The sequence below is a fragment of the Podarcis bocagei genome (genome assembly GCF_964188305.1).
Source record: "Podarcis bocagei genome assembly, chromosome: 2".
NCBI lineage: Eukaryota > Metazoa > Chordata > Lepidosauria > Squamata > Lacertidae > Podarcis > Podarcis bocagei.
In genome coordinates this window covers 88,135,316-88,154,226 of record NC_138126.1, presented here as the reverse complement: position 1 = coordinate 88,154,226, position 18,911 = coordinate 88,135,316, and the positions used below count along the sequence as shown (strand labels likewise).

The following is an 18,911-nucleotide window of genomic DNA, read 5'->3' as shown; positions in this document are numbered from 1 at the left end:
CATGCAGTCGGCTCTGGAGCTTCACCCACCCACCCTCCCTTTGTCTAATGCTTCATTGCAGGTTAACCATTTTCCTTCCTTTTCAGTGGGCATTGTTGCAGTCTTTTGATGGTTGCTGTTGAAGAGTAGGGAAGGAATTTCCCTGCTCTGCAGGTTTTACCTTCCCCGTAGCAATTGTCACAACTTTGATGGTTTTAGGCCTTGGGTGGAATCCTTTAGTCTATCTTCCCTAAATGGGTGTGTGTGTGAAGTGGTGACTCACCCCCCCCCCCCGTGGCGGCGATTCCAGGGTTCCCTCTTAAAGGGGTTGGTGAAAAGGGAGTCCCTGGCCATGCACTGAAAGGTTGTCAGTGAACTCCCCTGCGTTGCGGGGATATGAGGTGGGCTGCCTGCGTACACAAGCATCTTGCAGTGCACCCTCCCCTATCCCATTCAGCCTGAGGAGCCCCAGTTCCCCGACTGGGGGGCTGGGAGGGATACATGCCCAATGCCTAAGCCAAGGTCTTCCTACATCTGAAAGGTTTAATAAAGTTGTGGCCAGTTTTAATCCCATAACACATTGTCATGAGTTGTTATTCCTTCTGGTGGTCTCTCGGGGTTGGGGGGTCTCCACCTGGGCACACAATGAGACCATCATATTCCTGCAGTACAACCAACCAACTCTGTGGTAAGAGTCATTAGTAAGAGCGATGTGAGTTAGAATTTGCTACAAGAGCTGTTGGCATCTAGCACATGCAAGTATTCTTATGGCTCCATCAATTCTACTTAATTTTACTTAGGCCCAGTTCAAGAAATAAAGATTTTGGTCTGATAAAATAAGAACAAGTGTTGGGCTTGTATGCTCCTTCCTCCCTTCCTCTCCTGCTAAGGGTTTCTTAAACCGCCCTTTGCCATTCAAACTGGGAAACTAATTTAAGATATTGACCACAAACCAGGAAAAATAAGAGACCCAGAGAAACCGAAAAATAATAGATTCAGCCATCCCTAGTAAAAACTATTGCTTATTAGAGCCAGATTGTTATGTCTGAACTGATCCTTTACCTCTTTCATCCATTTTCCTAAATGCTAAGGTAGCAAACAGCCCTTACAATTGTTTCAGAGGCCAAAGATACAAATCACAGGAGTTTTCACAGATACTCCCCCCTTGTTTTCTGCAAAAAAGATTCTCTTTCTCCCCTCTCCCCCCACAATGTATAAAAATTATAAGAAATGGCATGTGAACCAGGAATCATAGCATAAAAGCAAGAAAAAGGGGCACAGCCTCCTGCAAATTTTGAATGTGACTTTCACAGTGTTAAGAAAGAATCTTGGCATCGTGAGTTTGACAAATCTAAATCTGATCTCCATTTTTTATGCTTCCGATAGCTCTGAAATAGAAGCACTTGACATCATTTCTAATGAAAGGAGCATCTGGGATATAATCAGATTCTCATCTGAATAGCAACTAGGAGATAACACTTTTAATTCCATATTTGAATGAAGGCTGGTTAGGTGGTGTATTTCTGGTTTAAGCACCCAGCTTGTTTTGTTCTGGATCACAGAACATTAAGATCTCAAATGGATTTTTGGCCAATATGGCAAATGCATTGCTATTGGATCCAAAGACAGAAGTAATTTGTGCTTTACTAATGGTTATGGAATCAGATAGGTAAAGCTATGATTCCTGTCACCATGGCAACAGCAAATGACACAGCTTATTCACCCAATGTACACACACACAAGTAATTTTGCTTTTTTGTTTGGAAAGTACTTTTCCTTTAATGTTTGGAAGCTTTTGGAAGGAAAAGTATCCTAAATGTTTTGAAAACAGAAAAGACAGGAACTGCTTTGATGGATCAAACCAGGTACCAGAATTTTGCAACCAGCAGAGGCCACCCAGATACCTGCTGTTAGGTGATGAAAAGCTCCTCATAGAAACACATCTCCCCTCCCCTCTGTGCCATTCATGGAACATGCATGTGAACAATGAGCTGACAGGCACTTATGGCCAAACTATATGTGAGACTCAAGTGGTACAAAATTTGCCCTTATTGTTGGAGATGGTCTCACAAAATACAGCTGCAAAGACTGCACAGAAAACCAGGATGGCAAAGAAAGTCTAACCCCTTCCCTGCATGCTATTTTTTCCTGCTAAAAATTACACAGACACCCTGTTGCTTTTCGCCCCTTAAAGGGAAAATCAATGGGTAGTTGTGCAATTTCCACTGTCTGGCAAAAAAAAGCAGCTGAACAGTGAAGTTAGCGGAATAATGGCACAAGGGGGAAAGGGCTGCAAAATCTTTGGCCTCCAATGAGCTGCTCCAGTTTGCAAGCCCCAAGGCTGCATTTTTGTAAAACAAAGACGTACTGCATACGACAGAGCCTCCTGTGAAGTTTGGCCCTTACTTCTGTTAGACAAAGTCCTACACTGGAAAAACCTAGGCCACATAACCTCTCTAGAACAACATTTTCTGGAAGTTTACCTCATGATGCAACACACTGAGTATGTGTGGACGATAGGAAGTAGGCAGCAGGCCTGGATGTGAGAAAGACAAATGTGCACACATGCCGCAGTTTGTTCAGGTACTGCTTAGCTCATCTTTCGTAGAGATAAACCCTTTGTCTTTTTCGAGAGTTCTACCTAGCAAATCGAATTAGTGTACAATAAGGGTTTTTCTTTCTTTCTTTCTTTCTTTTTTTAAATGCATAGCTGGTGCCACTAGGCCTGGCTGAGAATGCTGATGTGAAAGGAAAGAAACCCTGGCAAGTAATTAGCATGAATGATGTGCATCTGCTTTCATGCAGACTCACCTGGCTAATTCTAAGGAAACCATTCATCTACATTAAGCTTTTACCTGAATTCATCACTACTGGAAGTTCTGCTGCTGGAAGGAATATTTATAGACAGCTTTTCTATGAAGTACTAATTTCCCCACACAATGAAATAATGCAATCCGTTTTCAATTCATTAGAAAAGGGAGCAGTGTAACTTATCAAGGTGTTCATATTATTATATCAACATTACATCATTTATCGGCTGATTATTTGTAGAGAAAACAAGAATCAAATCTTAAATGGTGATTAACAAACATAACGTCTTTCTTAATTTTTATTTAGTGCTGAAAGGGGCTAACAACCTTTGCTCTAACTTCAATTTAATACACTTTACAAGAACAAAGATAGGAAGCTTTACAGTATGACCTAGAACAACCTATATCCATCATTCTTTTTTTCCTGCTAAGCAACATCAGCCACGACTGCAGTTCCTGAATTCATTACTATTCTGTAGGAGTGTTAAAGAAACCTAACATTGAATACCTAAAACTCCACTACAACAGATATCTAAATGTTACACAATTTAGGTCCAAAATCAACTGTTTTCCTCAAAATGTACTATAACAATGTACTATAACAAAGAAGGCAGCAGACTGATGACACTTTACAACTGGTCCCAACTGCTTCATGTAGATCTTAAATAGCACTGGCAACAAACACCTCCATGTGGCACCCCATAACACAATCGCCAGAGGCCCAAAGAACATTCTCCTAATTCCAAGCTCTGGAACTGACTCTGCAGGCAGGACTGGCACTACAGTAAAGCAGTGTCCCTGGTTCCCATCCCTCAGAGCTGGTCAAGGATGATACCATGGCCAATGGTATTGAAAGCCACATAGAAGTCAAGTAGGAGAAATAGGGTCTCACTCTCCTTGCCCTCACCTGATAATGGTGTATCAGGGCGACGAAGGATTATTCAGCCCCAAAGCCAAGTTTGGGTCCAGACTGAAATGGGTCTAGATAACCAGTTTCATCCAAGAATGGATGCCGCTGCTCCCCTACAACTCAAGAAAAAGTGTATTAGCCACCAGTTGGTAACTACTGCAGACTAGTTGGCAGGTTGGCAACTGGGAGAGGGGGCATTCAGTGACATTAATGCAATCCTGGCCCAAGGCATTTTGCTGCCTGAAGTGGAACCCTGCTAGGACCAGGACATTAAAACATCTTGCTGTGCCTGACACAAATTCCTCCTTCATCTATCACCTCTTCATGGTGCTGCCTGAAGCAAATTGCTTTGTGCTATTGCACTGCAGAGCTGGCCCTGTATTAAGGGACCTGAGAATTTGGTGTACTGTTTTATTGAGCAGTTTTATAGGCCATGACTTTTTATTGTTGGGGCATTGTCCTTTCTTATATAGTACACTTGTGATTGCTGCAGCTCCTTAGATGAGATTTCACTGGATTTTAGTAATTTTAGACTAGATTACATTATATTAGAAGTTTTTAATGTTGTATGTTGCCCCAGGTTCAAAGAACTGGACTATTAGTGGAGGTGGCTGGATACTTTATGTTTATCACTTCCACTCTTTCACAGTGTTTCCTTTTGCCTTGGATAGCGTGCCTATGTCAATTCATTGCAGCATACCATATGTCTGTTTGGCTATAGTACACACCTCTTATTTCTGCCTAGTGTTCTGTTTTAGCATCCAGCTCTTTATTATCAGAGACGTGGAAAATTTGTCTACACATATATTTTTTGCAATATACTTTTGAGCAATAAAGTGATATTTAATACCTGAAATACATTTATTTTAACTACAGTGGTACCTCCGGTTAAGTACTTAATTCGTTCCGGAGGTCCGTTCTTAACCTGAAACTGTTCTTAACCTGAAGCACTACTTTAGCTAATGGGGCCTCCTGCTGCTGTGGTGCCACCGGAGCACAATTTCTGTTCTCATCCTGAAGCAAAGTTCTTAACCCGAGGTAATATTTCTAGGTTAGCGGAGTCTGTAACCTGAAGTGTATGTAACCTGAAGCATATGTAACCCAAGGTACCACTGTATTAGTATTTTAGTTTGGGAATTCAACTGAAATGTAACATCTTAAAACAATTCTCAGTCCTGTGACTTATAGGGTGGTTTTAAAATTGTTTAGGGAAGTCAAGAAGGGTCAGAAACAAAGCCAACCAATCAAAACATTAAGTTCTCTGAGATATTCCTTGTGAATTTTCTCAGACTAATCAGACTAATTTCCCTTTTCTGTATGCTTTTAGCCATTCCTGGCTCTTGAATAGATAGTTGATAAAAAGTTCAATGAACTGACCATTGGTATCAACAGAGACAGAGAATCTGTGAAAACCAGGGCGGAGGAAGAGAGCACTGCATTGAGTTGCTATGTGTGCTCTGCACTTTCAAGAGAGATCCCATGCATTTTATCATTTATTAATGTCTGCTTGTTACAGTGTGCTGTTTACTTGAGCTTGGACTAGCCTGAGGCAACAGAGGAACTGATTGTCCTCCGTTGCACAACATAATGTTTTGACAATTGCACATTCATTGCCTAATCCACGGAACTGACATTTTTCTTTGCATTAATTATCACTTCACTTTAACACTGTGCTGTGGAGACCTTCTGGGATTTGTAAGATAAATGAGGGTGACTTGGACTGGTGGCCTCTGATACAGTTTTATTTATAGGTGCTAAAGAAGGCCAGAGATCTTTATTTCATAACACTTAAAAATGATGTTCAGGTTTGTGTAATAAGAAATTGAGAACAATTTCTAACACCTGCACTTCTCTTCCATTGCAGATAGATAGATCCAGGACTATGCAGTGTCTACTTTCAGAAGAGCTTTTCTGGATCAGTGAAACAGTCCATCTAGTAGTCTAACATCCCGTTTCCTACAGCGGCCAATCAGATTCCTCCGTGAAGCCCACAAACAGGATGTGATGGCAGCAGTCCACTTCTCTTGTTGCTCCAAGAAGCTAGTATTCAGTGCCATTCTACCTCTGAACCTGGGTAATTAACATAGCCACCAAGTCTTGCAGTCAAGATACATTCTGGACATCGGGATATATCGGCATACAGTATTACGGCGTTTAGCTGCTGATATCACTATGTTGAAAACCAGATATCGCTGAGCCCTACCTCCTACCTTCTGCCCTTTAAACTTCACTAAGACTCACTTATAACTCTCATAGTTTGAGGGAGGTTTGAGGGCAGAAGGCAGACTACCGTAGGTATGGCCACAATCCAATACAGAGTCAAGCATGCTTAAGGGTGTTTTGTTGTTTTCATGGGACCCAAGCCTGGATTTCAGTAGATCTGACCACACTTAAGAATGGCCTGAAAATATAGGCATGTGACCACCCTTACTTAATGAGATCTGCAAAGCAATACTAAGAGTGTTTATTCTGAAATCCCAATGTGTTCAATGGACTTTACTTCCAGATAGGTGTCCTTAGAATTGTAGCCTACATGCATTTTCACACATGGCACTGGAAACATCTTTGAACCACTCATATTACAGTGGTACCTCAGGTTACATACGCTTCAGGTTACATACGCTTCAGGTTACACACTCCGCTAACCCAGAAATAGTGCTTCAGGTTAAGAACTTTGCTTCAGGATAAGAACAGAAATTGGGCTCCGGCGGTGTGGCGGCAGCAGGAGGCCCCATTTTCTAAAGTGGTGCTTCAGGTTAAGAACAGTTTCAGGTTAAGAACAGTTTCAGGTTAAGAACGGACATCCGGAACGAATTAAGTACTTAACCCAAGGTACCACTGTACTTGTTTGCAGTTTTGCCTACCAGTAATATGGTCAAAAAAGCAAAGACAGACATTTCAAATTTATGTGCCGTGCAATGTAGGTATCATATTTCACAGGGAATGAAAAGAACCTCATCTGATAATCACCAGTGTATACCTTAATCATAGAAAGAACATTTGAAAAGTTTCTAATTTTAAAGTTCAAGTTGACACAAAACTTTAGAATTTTGTGCCAGAGCTGCTTGTATTGAAAGAGAAAGTGTGAAAGGAAACCAGCTTCTAACATTATTAAAATTACAGAGTGAAAAATACCAAAGGAATGGCTACGTAAACAAGGTTATTCAAATGACTGAACATCCAATTAATGTCTTCTCCTACTCAAAAGTACTAGGTAGATGCATGATTCATGTACAAATCATATTCTAGCAAAGACTAGATCATCTTATGATATGCTAATGGAGCCCTTCAAAGTAATCTACAATCCTATGCATATCTATTCAGAAGTACTGTAAGACACACTGAATTCAGTGCAACTTCAATTCAGTGCTCCCAGGTGTGTATAGGATTGCAGCCCTGGATATTCCTGGAAAAAATCAATTATGCTTTTAATGTAATTTTCCATAACTGCCTACTCAAAGCTTCAAATAATATTGTCAAGTTTGTTTTCTCCATCTTTCTTAAGTCAATTAACTGGAACCTTTAAAAGGGGTGAAATGTAATTTATAGAGTGAACAGCTTGAAAAACCTGGAAATGTGCATGGTGTTAAGATTTCTCCAGTAGTTTTACCCTTGACAAATTCTGCAGAACCAGAACCTGAAATTAAATGATTTCATACTCCATCTGCAGTAGTCTCTAGATACCATGGGCTACATCTACACCAAACAGTCCACAGATGAGGAAATGCACCATGTCAGGCTATGCCAGATGTCAATATCAGATTAAAAATTTGTGGAGGGTTTTTGTTTTTTAAAAAAAGAATGTTATTCTAAGAATGGGTACTTTTTGAAGTACACAAAAGTGGAAGCAGTTATTTTCCAAGTGCAAAGATACATTAAAAAGATCCATAAAAAGAGAAATTAATTATTTTTACATCAAAGATGGGATAAACTAGCTGCAAAAATTACACTGCTTTATAGTTTGTTTAAATATAGGCTGTGCCTGTCTTGAAAATGTGTGTAGCGTTTATATTACAATCCTCCAATCGAGAGAATTTGTGGAACTGAAGATTCACTGTGGAACCAGTGGATCACTGAAGAAAAGGGGGTTAAGGAGTGGACTATTCTGGACCACATTCCCCCCTCCTTTCTTTCTGCTTCTCCATGTAGTCATTGCCTACATTTACAAACATTTGATAAACAATGCAACCATTATTTTCCTCTTTACCTGCTATTACTTTATAAGCTCCTGCGTCTCGCCCTACTGCAGTTGGAATGGTGATGGTTGCTCTTAATATCTGTCTATCTATCTATCTATCTATCTATATCTATCTATCTATCTATCTATCTATCTATCTATCTATCTATCATCTATCTATCTCTATCATCTATCTATCTATCTATCTATCTATCTATCTATCTATCTATCTATCTATCATCTATCTATCTATCTATCATCTATCTATCTATCTATCATCTATCTATCTATCTATCATCTCTATCATCAATCAATCATTTTTATACAGCCCTTCATCCAATAGATTCCAGAGGAATGAACAACATAACACTAAAATACACAATAAATCCATAGTATTAAAAAATATATTAGTCTCCAGCTAAAAATGCACAGTAGTCTCACAATGGAATCTTGACCATGTTTATTCAGAAATATGGTAAAGGTACCCCTGCCCATATGGGCCAGTCGTGTCTGACTCTAGGGTTGTGCGCCCATCTCACTTAAGAGGCCGGGGGCCAGTGCTGTCCGGAGACACTTCCAGGTCCAGGCTTGGGTACTTATTCAGAAATAAGTCCAGTTAAATTCAAAGGGGCTTGTTCTCAGGTAAGTGGAGTTAGGATTGCAGTCTTCGGCATTATAGAAATTCAAATGTCTGGGAACTGTAGGTAACTGAGTGCATCTCTTTACAGATAGCATTGCACAGGCAGGTCACCAACACCAAATCAGCTTCCCCTAGAGTTGTATCTGGAGAAGTGCTTCAGCCGAAGATAAAACAACAGGAACCAACATTTGGAAGGTAAAATTACATGGTAAGCTTATAAATGTATAGCTACACACGCTTGTGTTTACTTTCATTAAATTATAACCAGATATTGCCTTCATATTCAGATTCCAGATCTGATGCATTATGTCCATCTCTGTCCTTTACTAGGCACAGATTTGTGGTTTGCCTTCAGTATCACATTTCTATAAATTGATTTAGGATGATCACAAATGAATATGCACTTTTAATTCTGTGTTGTGGTGATGGTCACATCTCTCTCTCTCTCTCTCTCTCTCTCTCTCTCTCTCTCTCTCTCTCTCTCTCTCACACACACACACACACACACACACACACTTGTGGTTCAGAACTCATTCAAACAAAACATTTCAGCATCAAATAAGTTTGAAATTATCCAACAGTAAACACAAATAGAATTAAAGCAGGTCCCGCATTCTGAATTAGATCAATGGTACCTCTAATCTAGTTACTCATAATCATTGTTGATTGTATCTTAGCCAATATTGTTAATGGTGAAAAGATGAACTACAACTGCACATCAAGCTGTACAGAAGTTTTTTTGTTGGCTTAATTTAATAGAGAAGGAAATGAGAACCAGGAACACCGCTGCATGCAAGATGTCTGCTAGGCAGCTTCCTTTTCCATCAGAGCAGCTACTCCTGTGTGTAACCATTACAGCTCATTGTTTAATTTGAAGTTTATTACTTTTCTTTATCTTTTGGCCTTGTAACACAGCCTGCAAAACTTTATTATACTCTTTCACTTTTACTGTAAGTGACTCTCTTGTGTTCTTTATGCCCACAGCAATATTTTCTCTGCCTCACCGCAGAAATCCATGCAGTTCCTACGGGACACTCTGAAGAGTTATTTATTTGCTCCTACCAGTGGAAATAACTGTACTGAAGCTGAACAAGCTAATGGCATTGGTGTGACAACAAGCTCAGTGGGTTGTGGAAATGCTTTATAAGCCAACACAAGTTAACGTATCCCTGTACCCTCCAGCAGTATTAGGGTTGTCAGGTCATCACCTGAGGCTCAGACCCGGGGATGCTGTGTGAAGCAGGGAGCTACTGATTCATGCCTGGAAACCAAAGGAGTGGAACCTCTTGGGATGGAGCTGATCCAAGACCTGGCTGAGAGGGAGCATGGCTGTGCCTGGTAACTCTGGCTGCAGCCTGATGAATATGAAAAACTGCCTGGCACAGTGAAAGGCAAAAAAGCTGCCCCCCTTAATTCTTGCCCTTCACTTTGAGACTTCTTCTCCTAAGAAGAATCTGAGACTGTGAAACTTCAGGTGAAACACTGAGCTCTCAGACCCTCCAAGTGTCCATATTTTCCAGGGATGTACCTGATTTAGAGATGCTGTTCTGGTTTCTGATTTGATCCTGGAATGTCCTGTTTTTCCTTAGGACTTTCCTATTTTTATTGGAGAAATGTTGGAGGGTATGGGGGTTATCCGACTCCTGAGCCGTCTGAAGGAAATCCTGTATGGGGAAGTTTTTTTAAATTATATATATATATAGAGTGGCTGGGGCAACCCAGTAATATATGTGGGGTACAAATAGTAAAATTATCATTATGAAATGGGATGCCCCTATTTTAATCATAGAAATGTTGGACAGTATGAGCTCTGCAAATCCCAAATTGTACTTAATTAAGCCCTGGCAGTCCTAAAATGGCTACAACATATATTTATTCTGTGCACCAATTGCTGGTGCTTGTTGGATGTATCAAAGTCTAGGGCAGGCAGAAGAAGGGAGGTTTAGTGCTTGCTAGCCAGTAGATAACCCTTAGTGAAGAAAAATAATTGAATTGGTTCGGGTGTGGGTGTGGATGTGAACTCGGAAACAGCCCTAGTCTAGTCTTGTCTTGGTATAGATAAGTCACCTAACTGTGTACAAATGGTACAAAAACTGGATCTCCAAGATAGCATGCAGTCCTAAAGAACCACATATTGCCTTTTGCCAGTGAACCTGAACATAATGTATATTATGCAGATCGCTCAACAATTTACATCATTACACACTCTTCTTGAAATGGCAAACTTTGCTTTCGATGTCCCTAATGCAAAAAAGCAACGTTAAGATGCACTGCTGATTTGACTTTCTAATTCTACAGTTCCTGTATAAAATCATACAGGTCACGAATCACCAAACGTTAAAAGCATCACTACAGAGACAAATGGAGTGTATTATGGCTGTAAGCAGCGCCCACAGGCTATCCCAACAGCCCCTGCTGGCTTTAAAGAGTCAAAAGAGGGTAGGGTTGGAGAATGAGAGCAGCTGTTGCTGCACATCTGCTCACTTTGGTGGAGAAAAAGGCTACCAGTGGCTACCAGTCACAAAGACTATGTTCTACCCTCGCTGTTGGAGACTGTAGGTCTCTGAATACCAGTTGCCTGGAATAACAAGTTGGATTACAGTCCTGCGTGTGGGCTTATCATAGGTATTTGGTTAGGAAAAGTCTTTATTTTGCATATCTGTAATTTTTAGGGACGCAGGTGGCGCTGTGGGTTAAACCACAGAGCCTAGGACTTGCCGATCAGAAGGTCGGTGGTTCAAATCCCAGCGACGGGGGTGAGCTCCCGTTGCTTGGTCCCTGCTCATGCCAACCTAGCAGTTCGAAAGCACGTCAAAGTGCAAGTAGATAAATAGGTACCGCTCCGGCGGGAAGATAAACAGTGTTTCCGTGCACTGCTCTGGTTCGCCAGAAGTGGCTTAGGAAGCTGTATGCCGGCTCCCTTGGCCAATAAAGTGAGATGAGCACCGCAACCCCAGAGTTGGCCATGACTGGACCTAATTTTTATCAGGCCTAGGCTCCCGGAACTTCCAAATTCTGAAACATGGGAGGGGGAAGGGGAGAAAGGAGAATGGGAAGTTGGAGAGAAACATTGGAATGACTTTGCAAAAATACTTGCAATGCTGTGTTAAAAGGTACTGCATACAATGCCTTGGAGTAAGAAAAGTCTTTGAGGCAGATCTATAGGCTATCAGAAAGCAAAGTCTATTCAGTGTTCCATTTAAAATGAATTAAAATGGCAAGCTCTTTCTATTGCAACCTTTTGACATGGTTTCCCCTTTGCTATATGCTTTTCAAGAGTCCCCATGCCATTTTCTCAGTATCATTTGATGCAGGATAAAAGGACTAGACAGGCTTGTAATCTGTATGCTTATGATAGTAGTTTTGCACTCAGAAATTCCTAGCTGGTCAGAATTCAGAAAATTATATTTCAGTGTTCCTGGATACCTGGCTGGAATACTGATTTTGAAATGTTACACAACATTTCTTCAGCTCTCTACAGATTGCCGTAGAATGCTAAGTATGAAACAATGTAAGTTCTGAAACAAAATGGAAGCAAATGCACAAACCAGGAATAGATGAAGACAATTCATTGCTATGAAGCTTTAATTTAGAGAGTGTGAGAGTTAGGGTAATCTGTATAATCTCTCTTCTTCTTCCACTTAAAAGATATTGTGTGCAACATGCAGGGCACCCAATCCACTGTTTAAAATGAGAGCCAGAGATACTAAGGGCTCAACCACATTTACCTGTTTCCCTGCTTTTTCCAGGCACAGGTCTGCAATTTAAAGCTCTAAGTCCAAGCTCTCTCTCTCTCTTTGCCCTCAAGCTTTCCCCACAAAAACCTACTCTTTAAAGCTGAAGAGCAACCAACAGCAATTCAAGCTTTCTGCAGACTGCTATTTGCTCCTATCCAGCTTTAAAGAGCAGGTTTTCACAGGGAAAGCTCTGTAACAAAAACAAAACAAACAAAAATGGACATGGAGCTTTAAAGCACGGGCCGTTCCAGCAAAGGGTGGAGGAAGCCCTAAGCAACACCTGTAATTATCTTGATAGCTACTTTTTAAAATACCCCATGGTCCAATAGTCTTTTGTTATTCAAATTGTTTATGGCTGCACACAAACATGGTGTGAAAAGACTGGAGTTGTAACATATATTTCAACTATGGGGAAAATCTGGCTTCCTCCCATATTTACATTACAAGTAACAGATATGAATGCTGACTTGCTTTTGCCTGTCTTCCCTCTCCTTCCATCACTACACTTCCTTCTCTCCCTGTTTATTCTAAACTGACTCTTAAATTATCTCTCTGGCTCTTAAAAATACCCTTTATACTCTTCCTTGTTTGAAACTCCCTTGTTTGAAAACTTGTTTGTTTTTGATGTTTATCTGTTCTTCAAGTTACTGGGCTTGCAGTTTCTTCCTTCTTCTGTACTGCTGGAGAGTGCTTCTATCTTCTCCTCAACAGATGCTTGGAGTATTTTCCTCTCCCAGTGACACAGTATACATGTTTCTTAGACGTTTCATTTTGGTAGGAACTACTTTTGATATCCTCAGCTCTGTCCCTCCCAACAGATAGGTCAACTATCAGCTCAGAGTTAAATGACAGACTGAGAACCTTAAGTGTAACTTGTACTTTGTAACCACTTGGATCAGTTATTTCAAAATGGAGCTGCTCTTAAATTGTTTGGAAACTAAAGCTTGTGGGAAGAAGTGGGCACAGATAATGCCACGTTACCCAGACGAACATCTGACAAGGAAGTGCTATTATTGTGGCACTATGCTTTTACGATTCTCTTCCTGGGGGGCTGCAGCTACTTAGAACCCTTCCAAAATTTAGGAAGCCTGTGAAAGCTTTTGAGAAGTTTCACAACTGCAACCACAACCCATGATTATTATTACCCAAAACATACCGTCATTGTGATTTTATTGGCTTATGGAGAAGAACATCAGATTAACCCTGCTGGGTCAGGCCAAAGTCTAGTCTAGCATTCTGTCCTCACAGTGGCCAACCTGATGCTCATGGGAAGCTTGCAGGCAAGACCTGAGTGCAGCAGCACTTTCCTCACCTGTGATTCCCAACAATCAGTATTCATACTGCCTCTGACAGTGGAAGGAGGTAGAACATAGCCATAGTGGTTAATAGCCATTGATACTTGGATGTTTTTGGTAAATCTGATGGTTTTAAACTTGGATTTTATTGGGGTTTTTTTCCATTTGGACTCAGTGATTGATGTATGCTTGTAGCCCCAGCTCTGTTGAACTGTTGCAGACTGCTACTCCTGGGGCAGTACTCAGTCAAAGTCAAGTGAGTCGGGGTCAAGAGGAAGGACTGCCAGATGGGCTCCATTCTCTTGGTACAGCTCCTCAGAATTGCTCCCAGGTTTCTTCTCTTAATGTACCACATAATGCATGAAACAAAGTGGCATCATTTAGAGTTGTGCAACAGAAGGCCACTTTAGTATAGCAATTTATTCATCAGGATTATTTCTTCTTCTGCTACTTTTGTTATATACCCTCTGTTATGTAGTGTCCTTGCAGGAAGGGCTCTAAAGTTAAGGATAAGTCTTTGGGCCAGCCTCTTTGTTGCCAAATCCTTAGATTGTTGAAGCCTATGTCCTTCTAGATTGTCAGCACAGAAGCCTTTTAATTTACAACTTTTTGGTTCAGTGGCTACAGTGGAAAGGTGCTGTTTAAACAGTAATGTCTTGGTCTTTGATACAAATGACGAAATGATAACTTTGGTAATTTAAGACATCAAATCTCATTATGTTTTGACTCCGTGTAATATTAAGATAAAGTTCAAGGTTCTGCCAGCACTACAAGTAGGACAATATTTAGTGAAAATCCTATGACAAACACTCTCTCTTGATTACAGGTCTCATGTTCTCTAACCGAAATGTACTAACCAAATCCTGTCTTGTGGGAAACTGTGCTGATGCCTTTTCAAAGCCACAGGGATGCAAACATCAGCCTGTTAATCTAATTATCTTGTGCAACCACTTTAGGCAGTACGGTTAAAAAGAGAGTAGCGGCAATATGACTGCATTATTAAAACCAAATGCAGATGGGCTTTTTAAAAAGATGCCTCTGCTAGATTCATCAGCAAACCCTTTTTCCAAGAGCTCAATTATGAGTCAAATTTAGTGCCATTTCCCTAACTGCAGTATCAAAAGAGAAAGAGTTTTGAAAACACAAATCCTTTCCAACATTACAAAATTACCACCCCCATTCATAACAGGTGGGTAATTGAATGACGTGGATGCTGAAATGCTAACATTATGCACTTATTTGATGGGTCTTTTGTCATGACTTCTGACCAATACTCCTCCCTCTCTCTCACACACTCACACAGTGAGGAAGCAGTCAATCCCTCTCTGCTAAATTTAATAAGCCAGGAGAGATACAGATCAAGGTGGCCACGTGGAAAAGTATATAACTACCAGCCCCTTGCCCACATCAGCTGACTGTACAAGCTGAAGCCTGTCCCATAACACATCCATGTCTCCAGCATTGGATAATTAACCTGGAATCACAACAACTGCAGAGTCAATATCACTCCAAAGTCAAGTGGCTTTATCCTCAATGTATGTTGCCAGTTGGTCAAAGTGAGTGCTTAAATGCTCCACAGGCCCCTCCTCCAACTTTTAGTATGGTTGGCCACCACTCATGACACCATACACAGAGAGTGAAGCAAAGGATTTACAAAGGAAAATTAGGCACTTTTAGAACCTATCTTACATAGATGTAACCTTCTCTTGGAGACTGAAGAAAGTCAAGCATTAGGAACATAGTAAGCTGGGCCAGTCCATCTAGTTCAGTATTGTCTATACTGTTTGGCAGTGAATCCCCAGGGCTTCAGACAAGGTCTCTCTCAGTCCTGGCTGCAAAGACCAGAGTTTGAGCCCAGGACCTTTTGCACAAAAAGCATACGCTCTGTGACTGAACTATAACCATTTTGCTAAGAGTGTACTAAAATATATGAAGATACAATAGATTATGAAATACATTAGATTATGATGTGTATGACAAGAAGGGGCTTTTGAGTGGGTCCCTTCCAGTTTTCTGGTTTCCAAAACACATGCATCAGCTTTCCAAAGATATAAGAGAGAGGCAGACCCATATGCTCACTTGCAGGCACAAGGAATATCGCAGTAAATTATCAGTGGGTTGTATCCAACAAACTTCTACTCAGAATAAAATTAAAGGATGTAAGTTAGTGATGTTTATTGATCTCATTGGTATCCTCTGGCCTTGCACTGGATACAGTCCTAATTGTAATTTTTATTAATTGGGTTCCTTTTTTATTCAAAACAATAAATTTTAATTTTGATTTCACAAATAATTAGAAGGAAACAGTTCAAAGGCAGGGCACAGATCCATCCAAAGTGATTTCCCCCCCAGTTGAGAGTCAGACAAAATCTAAATGCTTTGCCTACATCCATAAGTTTCACTGTAGTGAAGATCCAAAATTTTAAGATGGAGAACTGTTCTCTAAGGACCCTAACAATCCAGTTATCAAGGCTAATTTTTCTGAACCGTGGAGGAGAAAGATAAACAGTAACTTCTAATATATGCAGTGGTGGTTTTCCTTAGGGCTTAATTTAATTCTGGGCATCTCAAGGCTGTCCCCCAAAACTTGTTGGACTCAGCTCTGGAAGATGTGAAATCATAAAGATGAGAGTGCTTCTGAATATAGCTCATGGGGCCTTTGTTTACAGCTGAGTGAACCTTGAACACGGAGGGGATTAATCTGAAGATTTCCAGGGCAAATGATGCAACATCCAAACAGGGATGAGCATCCTCATTTAATTAGACTTTGGCAAGTTACAAACTAAATTCACCCAACTCTTGCTGGAAAGAAAAACAAAACACTCTGCATCAAGGGCTGAAATGAATCCCCTGCCCTCCAATATACAAACTAGGGATATGTGAGGAGAAGGCTGCTCACGCAGAATTAAATTGAGCCCTTCAAAGTAAGTTCCAGTGATCAACAGAATACTTTGGGGTCAGGGTAGGGTAGCATGTGGTGGCGGCTTCTTCAGCAGTTCCCAAAACTAAAGGTTCAAAAGCCTACAAAAAATGCAGGAAGCTGCCAAAGCATCTAGATTTAAATGCACAGCTATGGTAAGCAGTGCTTAAAAAACCCAAGGCACAATATGCAAAGGAAAAATAGAATTGAATATAGAAGGAAATCACAGTTTACATGGCATTTAAATGTAAAGGAAGAAAATACATCTGAGCTGTCAAAAACATTACAAGAGGAGAAAGCAACCTCATAAGTTTCCTTAGGCAAATGCATTTCAACACTGCCTGGTACAAGGTAGAAATATCTCAAGGACTTTTGCTGAAAGTTCTCCAACACCTCAGGATGACCTGGCCTGGGGCAAATGCTTCCCTGTCAATTCTCTGCGTCCTTAGCCTTCCTTGCAGAAAAAGTTTTCCTCTTTCCTAAACTTATGGGGAGAGAAGAAAAGCTGGGTGTGCAGAAGTCTCTCCTGTTTGCAAGACCTCCCTTCACTTTTTTCAACATAGTCTGGAAGCCTTCTCACCCAACCCCCATTCCTTCTGGCCAAAGGTACCTTCCAGTAGCGCTCTCTCTCTCTCTCTCTCTCTCTCTCTCTCTCTCTCTCTCTCTCTCTCTCTGGGCTACTCCTTGTACCTTCATCAGGGACCTAGAGACGCTGGCCAATGACAATTCTCAGGGATCAGTTACTGTAATATTCCTGTAATCCCTTTAGTCTAATGCAAACTCAGCCTTTCCCTTCATGTCCCCTGCCTCTCGAGCATATATTCTAAGCAAACAGAATTGGGGGAAGATATAGTTTAGAATAACGAGCTTATTCATGAGCTGAGCCAAAATTCAAATGATTTTGACGGTTCATAAAAAGCTGCTTATTTCTGAAGTTAGGTGGGAGGGTGTGAAACCTCCCCTTTCCCTGTTCCAAAACTCAGCAATATCATTAGCTGTAAGGCAAATTAATTAATAAAGGGAGCCTCAGTGGAAATTAGCATTTCCATCAGTGCTGCAGCCAATCATGGCACTCCACCAGGTTATATAAACACCAAACTAGACCGGGGCTTAAATACATAACAGACAGTATCTTGTTTTTCGTTAACTAATTACATGGATCTGGGAGCCCAATTCTCACCTTGAAGGCCACGAGAATTTACTCCAGAAAGTGAATAGGGATGAATCATATTTTGTCAAATTTATTTTTCTCTCACTGTGAACTTTCCTTCCACTCTACCTTACACATCCGACATCAGTCAATGTTTAAACTGATCACAGACTACACACACAGGATACCTGTAAATCCACAGCCATATCTTTTGCTACAGCCTTTATAACAAGGTACATCCATTTTGACCAGCTGAACACCTGTCCCTCAAGAAGCAATGACAGAAAAAGTCTTGCAGAGCAATAGCAAAAATAGTCATTTATATGCACCCGGGACACTCCATAGACAAACTGCAGAAAGATCACTGCTTTAAGGAAATATTTTTTGTTCTTTGGGGTTCATAACATATAGGGAGGGGAATAGAGTGACTGTATTTATTTAAATCTTTTTGCTATCCTGAATGTAAGATAGGGGTTATTCTAAAGTGCCTCCTTCAAGACAGCAGTCACAGCTATATAAGGCACCTTACACATTTATTCTTTGCTCCAGAATTGCGGCTTCAGGTTTTCTCTTTGCTAGTCTTTCTCTCACTGCACTTCAGAGACTGTTCTCGACAACGTGAAGAGCCAGAGTATGAAATGTACAGTAGGGGGCAGTTTGGTTTCATGCTTGGGGTTGTGGCTTACCTGTAAGTGTTTTTGTAGTGTTTTGCTTTGGACTCCCCTACCCACCCCCATTTCTAGCTGTGTCATGCTAAAAAGGCCACATTTAAGTTTCTCTTCAAACCAGACATCAATAATATTACAAAATCACTGCTTTTTCAAAAAAAAGAAAAGTTCAAAGGGGGGGGGGAACTACAGGGATCAAAGTGTTCTGTTCAGCTCTAAAAGGAATGCAAGGCTGTTTTATTATTATCTTTTCTTCATGGGTTGATGGACTAGAGTGGTTCTGACAGAATTACTTCAGTTTTTGTTATTAACAGATTGCTTACAAAGATTATTATTATTATTTGAATTTATATATCTCTCTATACCTGGATGTCTCAGGGCAGTTCACAGAATAAAATCAAAATATAAAACCACAAAATACACAATCAAAATAAAAACAACCTATTAACCCCTTTTATATTCATACTTTGTATGCAATGTTCCCCATATATATCCCCATTGTCCTCCATGGCATATAGCCTATTTACAAATTATATATATGTATATTCAAATCTAAGCCTTTCTCTTGCTTTCTCTATCTCTGGTTAGGGGATGGGGCTTCATTTTACTCCACTTACACAACACT

The 18,911-nt window shown here is 40.6% G+C and overlaps 2 long non-coding RNA genes across 3 annotated transcripts in view; one reads left to right on the top strand and one right to left on the bottom strand.

Annotated features, from left to right (window-relative positions):
• Positions 1-18,911, bottom strand: part of LOC308581965 — a 64,709-nt gene that overhangs the window by 24,382 nt on the left and 21,416 nt on the right. The window lies entirely within an intron of this gene.
• LOC308581957 overlaps positions 1,065-18,911 on the top strand; it is a 30,117-nt gene continuing 12,270 nt past the window's right edge. Inside the window, exons 1-3 of one of the 2 annotated variants that reach the window (XR_014005406.1) lie at positions 1,065-5,773; positions 8,605-8,724; positions 9,501-9,877. This is a non-coding gene — a long non-coding RNA (uncharacterized lncRNA). Of the gene's footprint in view, positions 5,774-8,604; positions 8,725-9,500; positions 9,878-18,911 lie in introns of those variants that run through there. The other variant, XR_014005405.1, reaches the window with a different exon arrangement.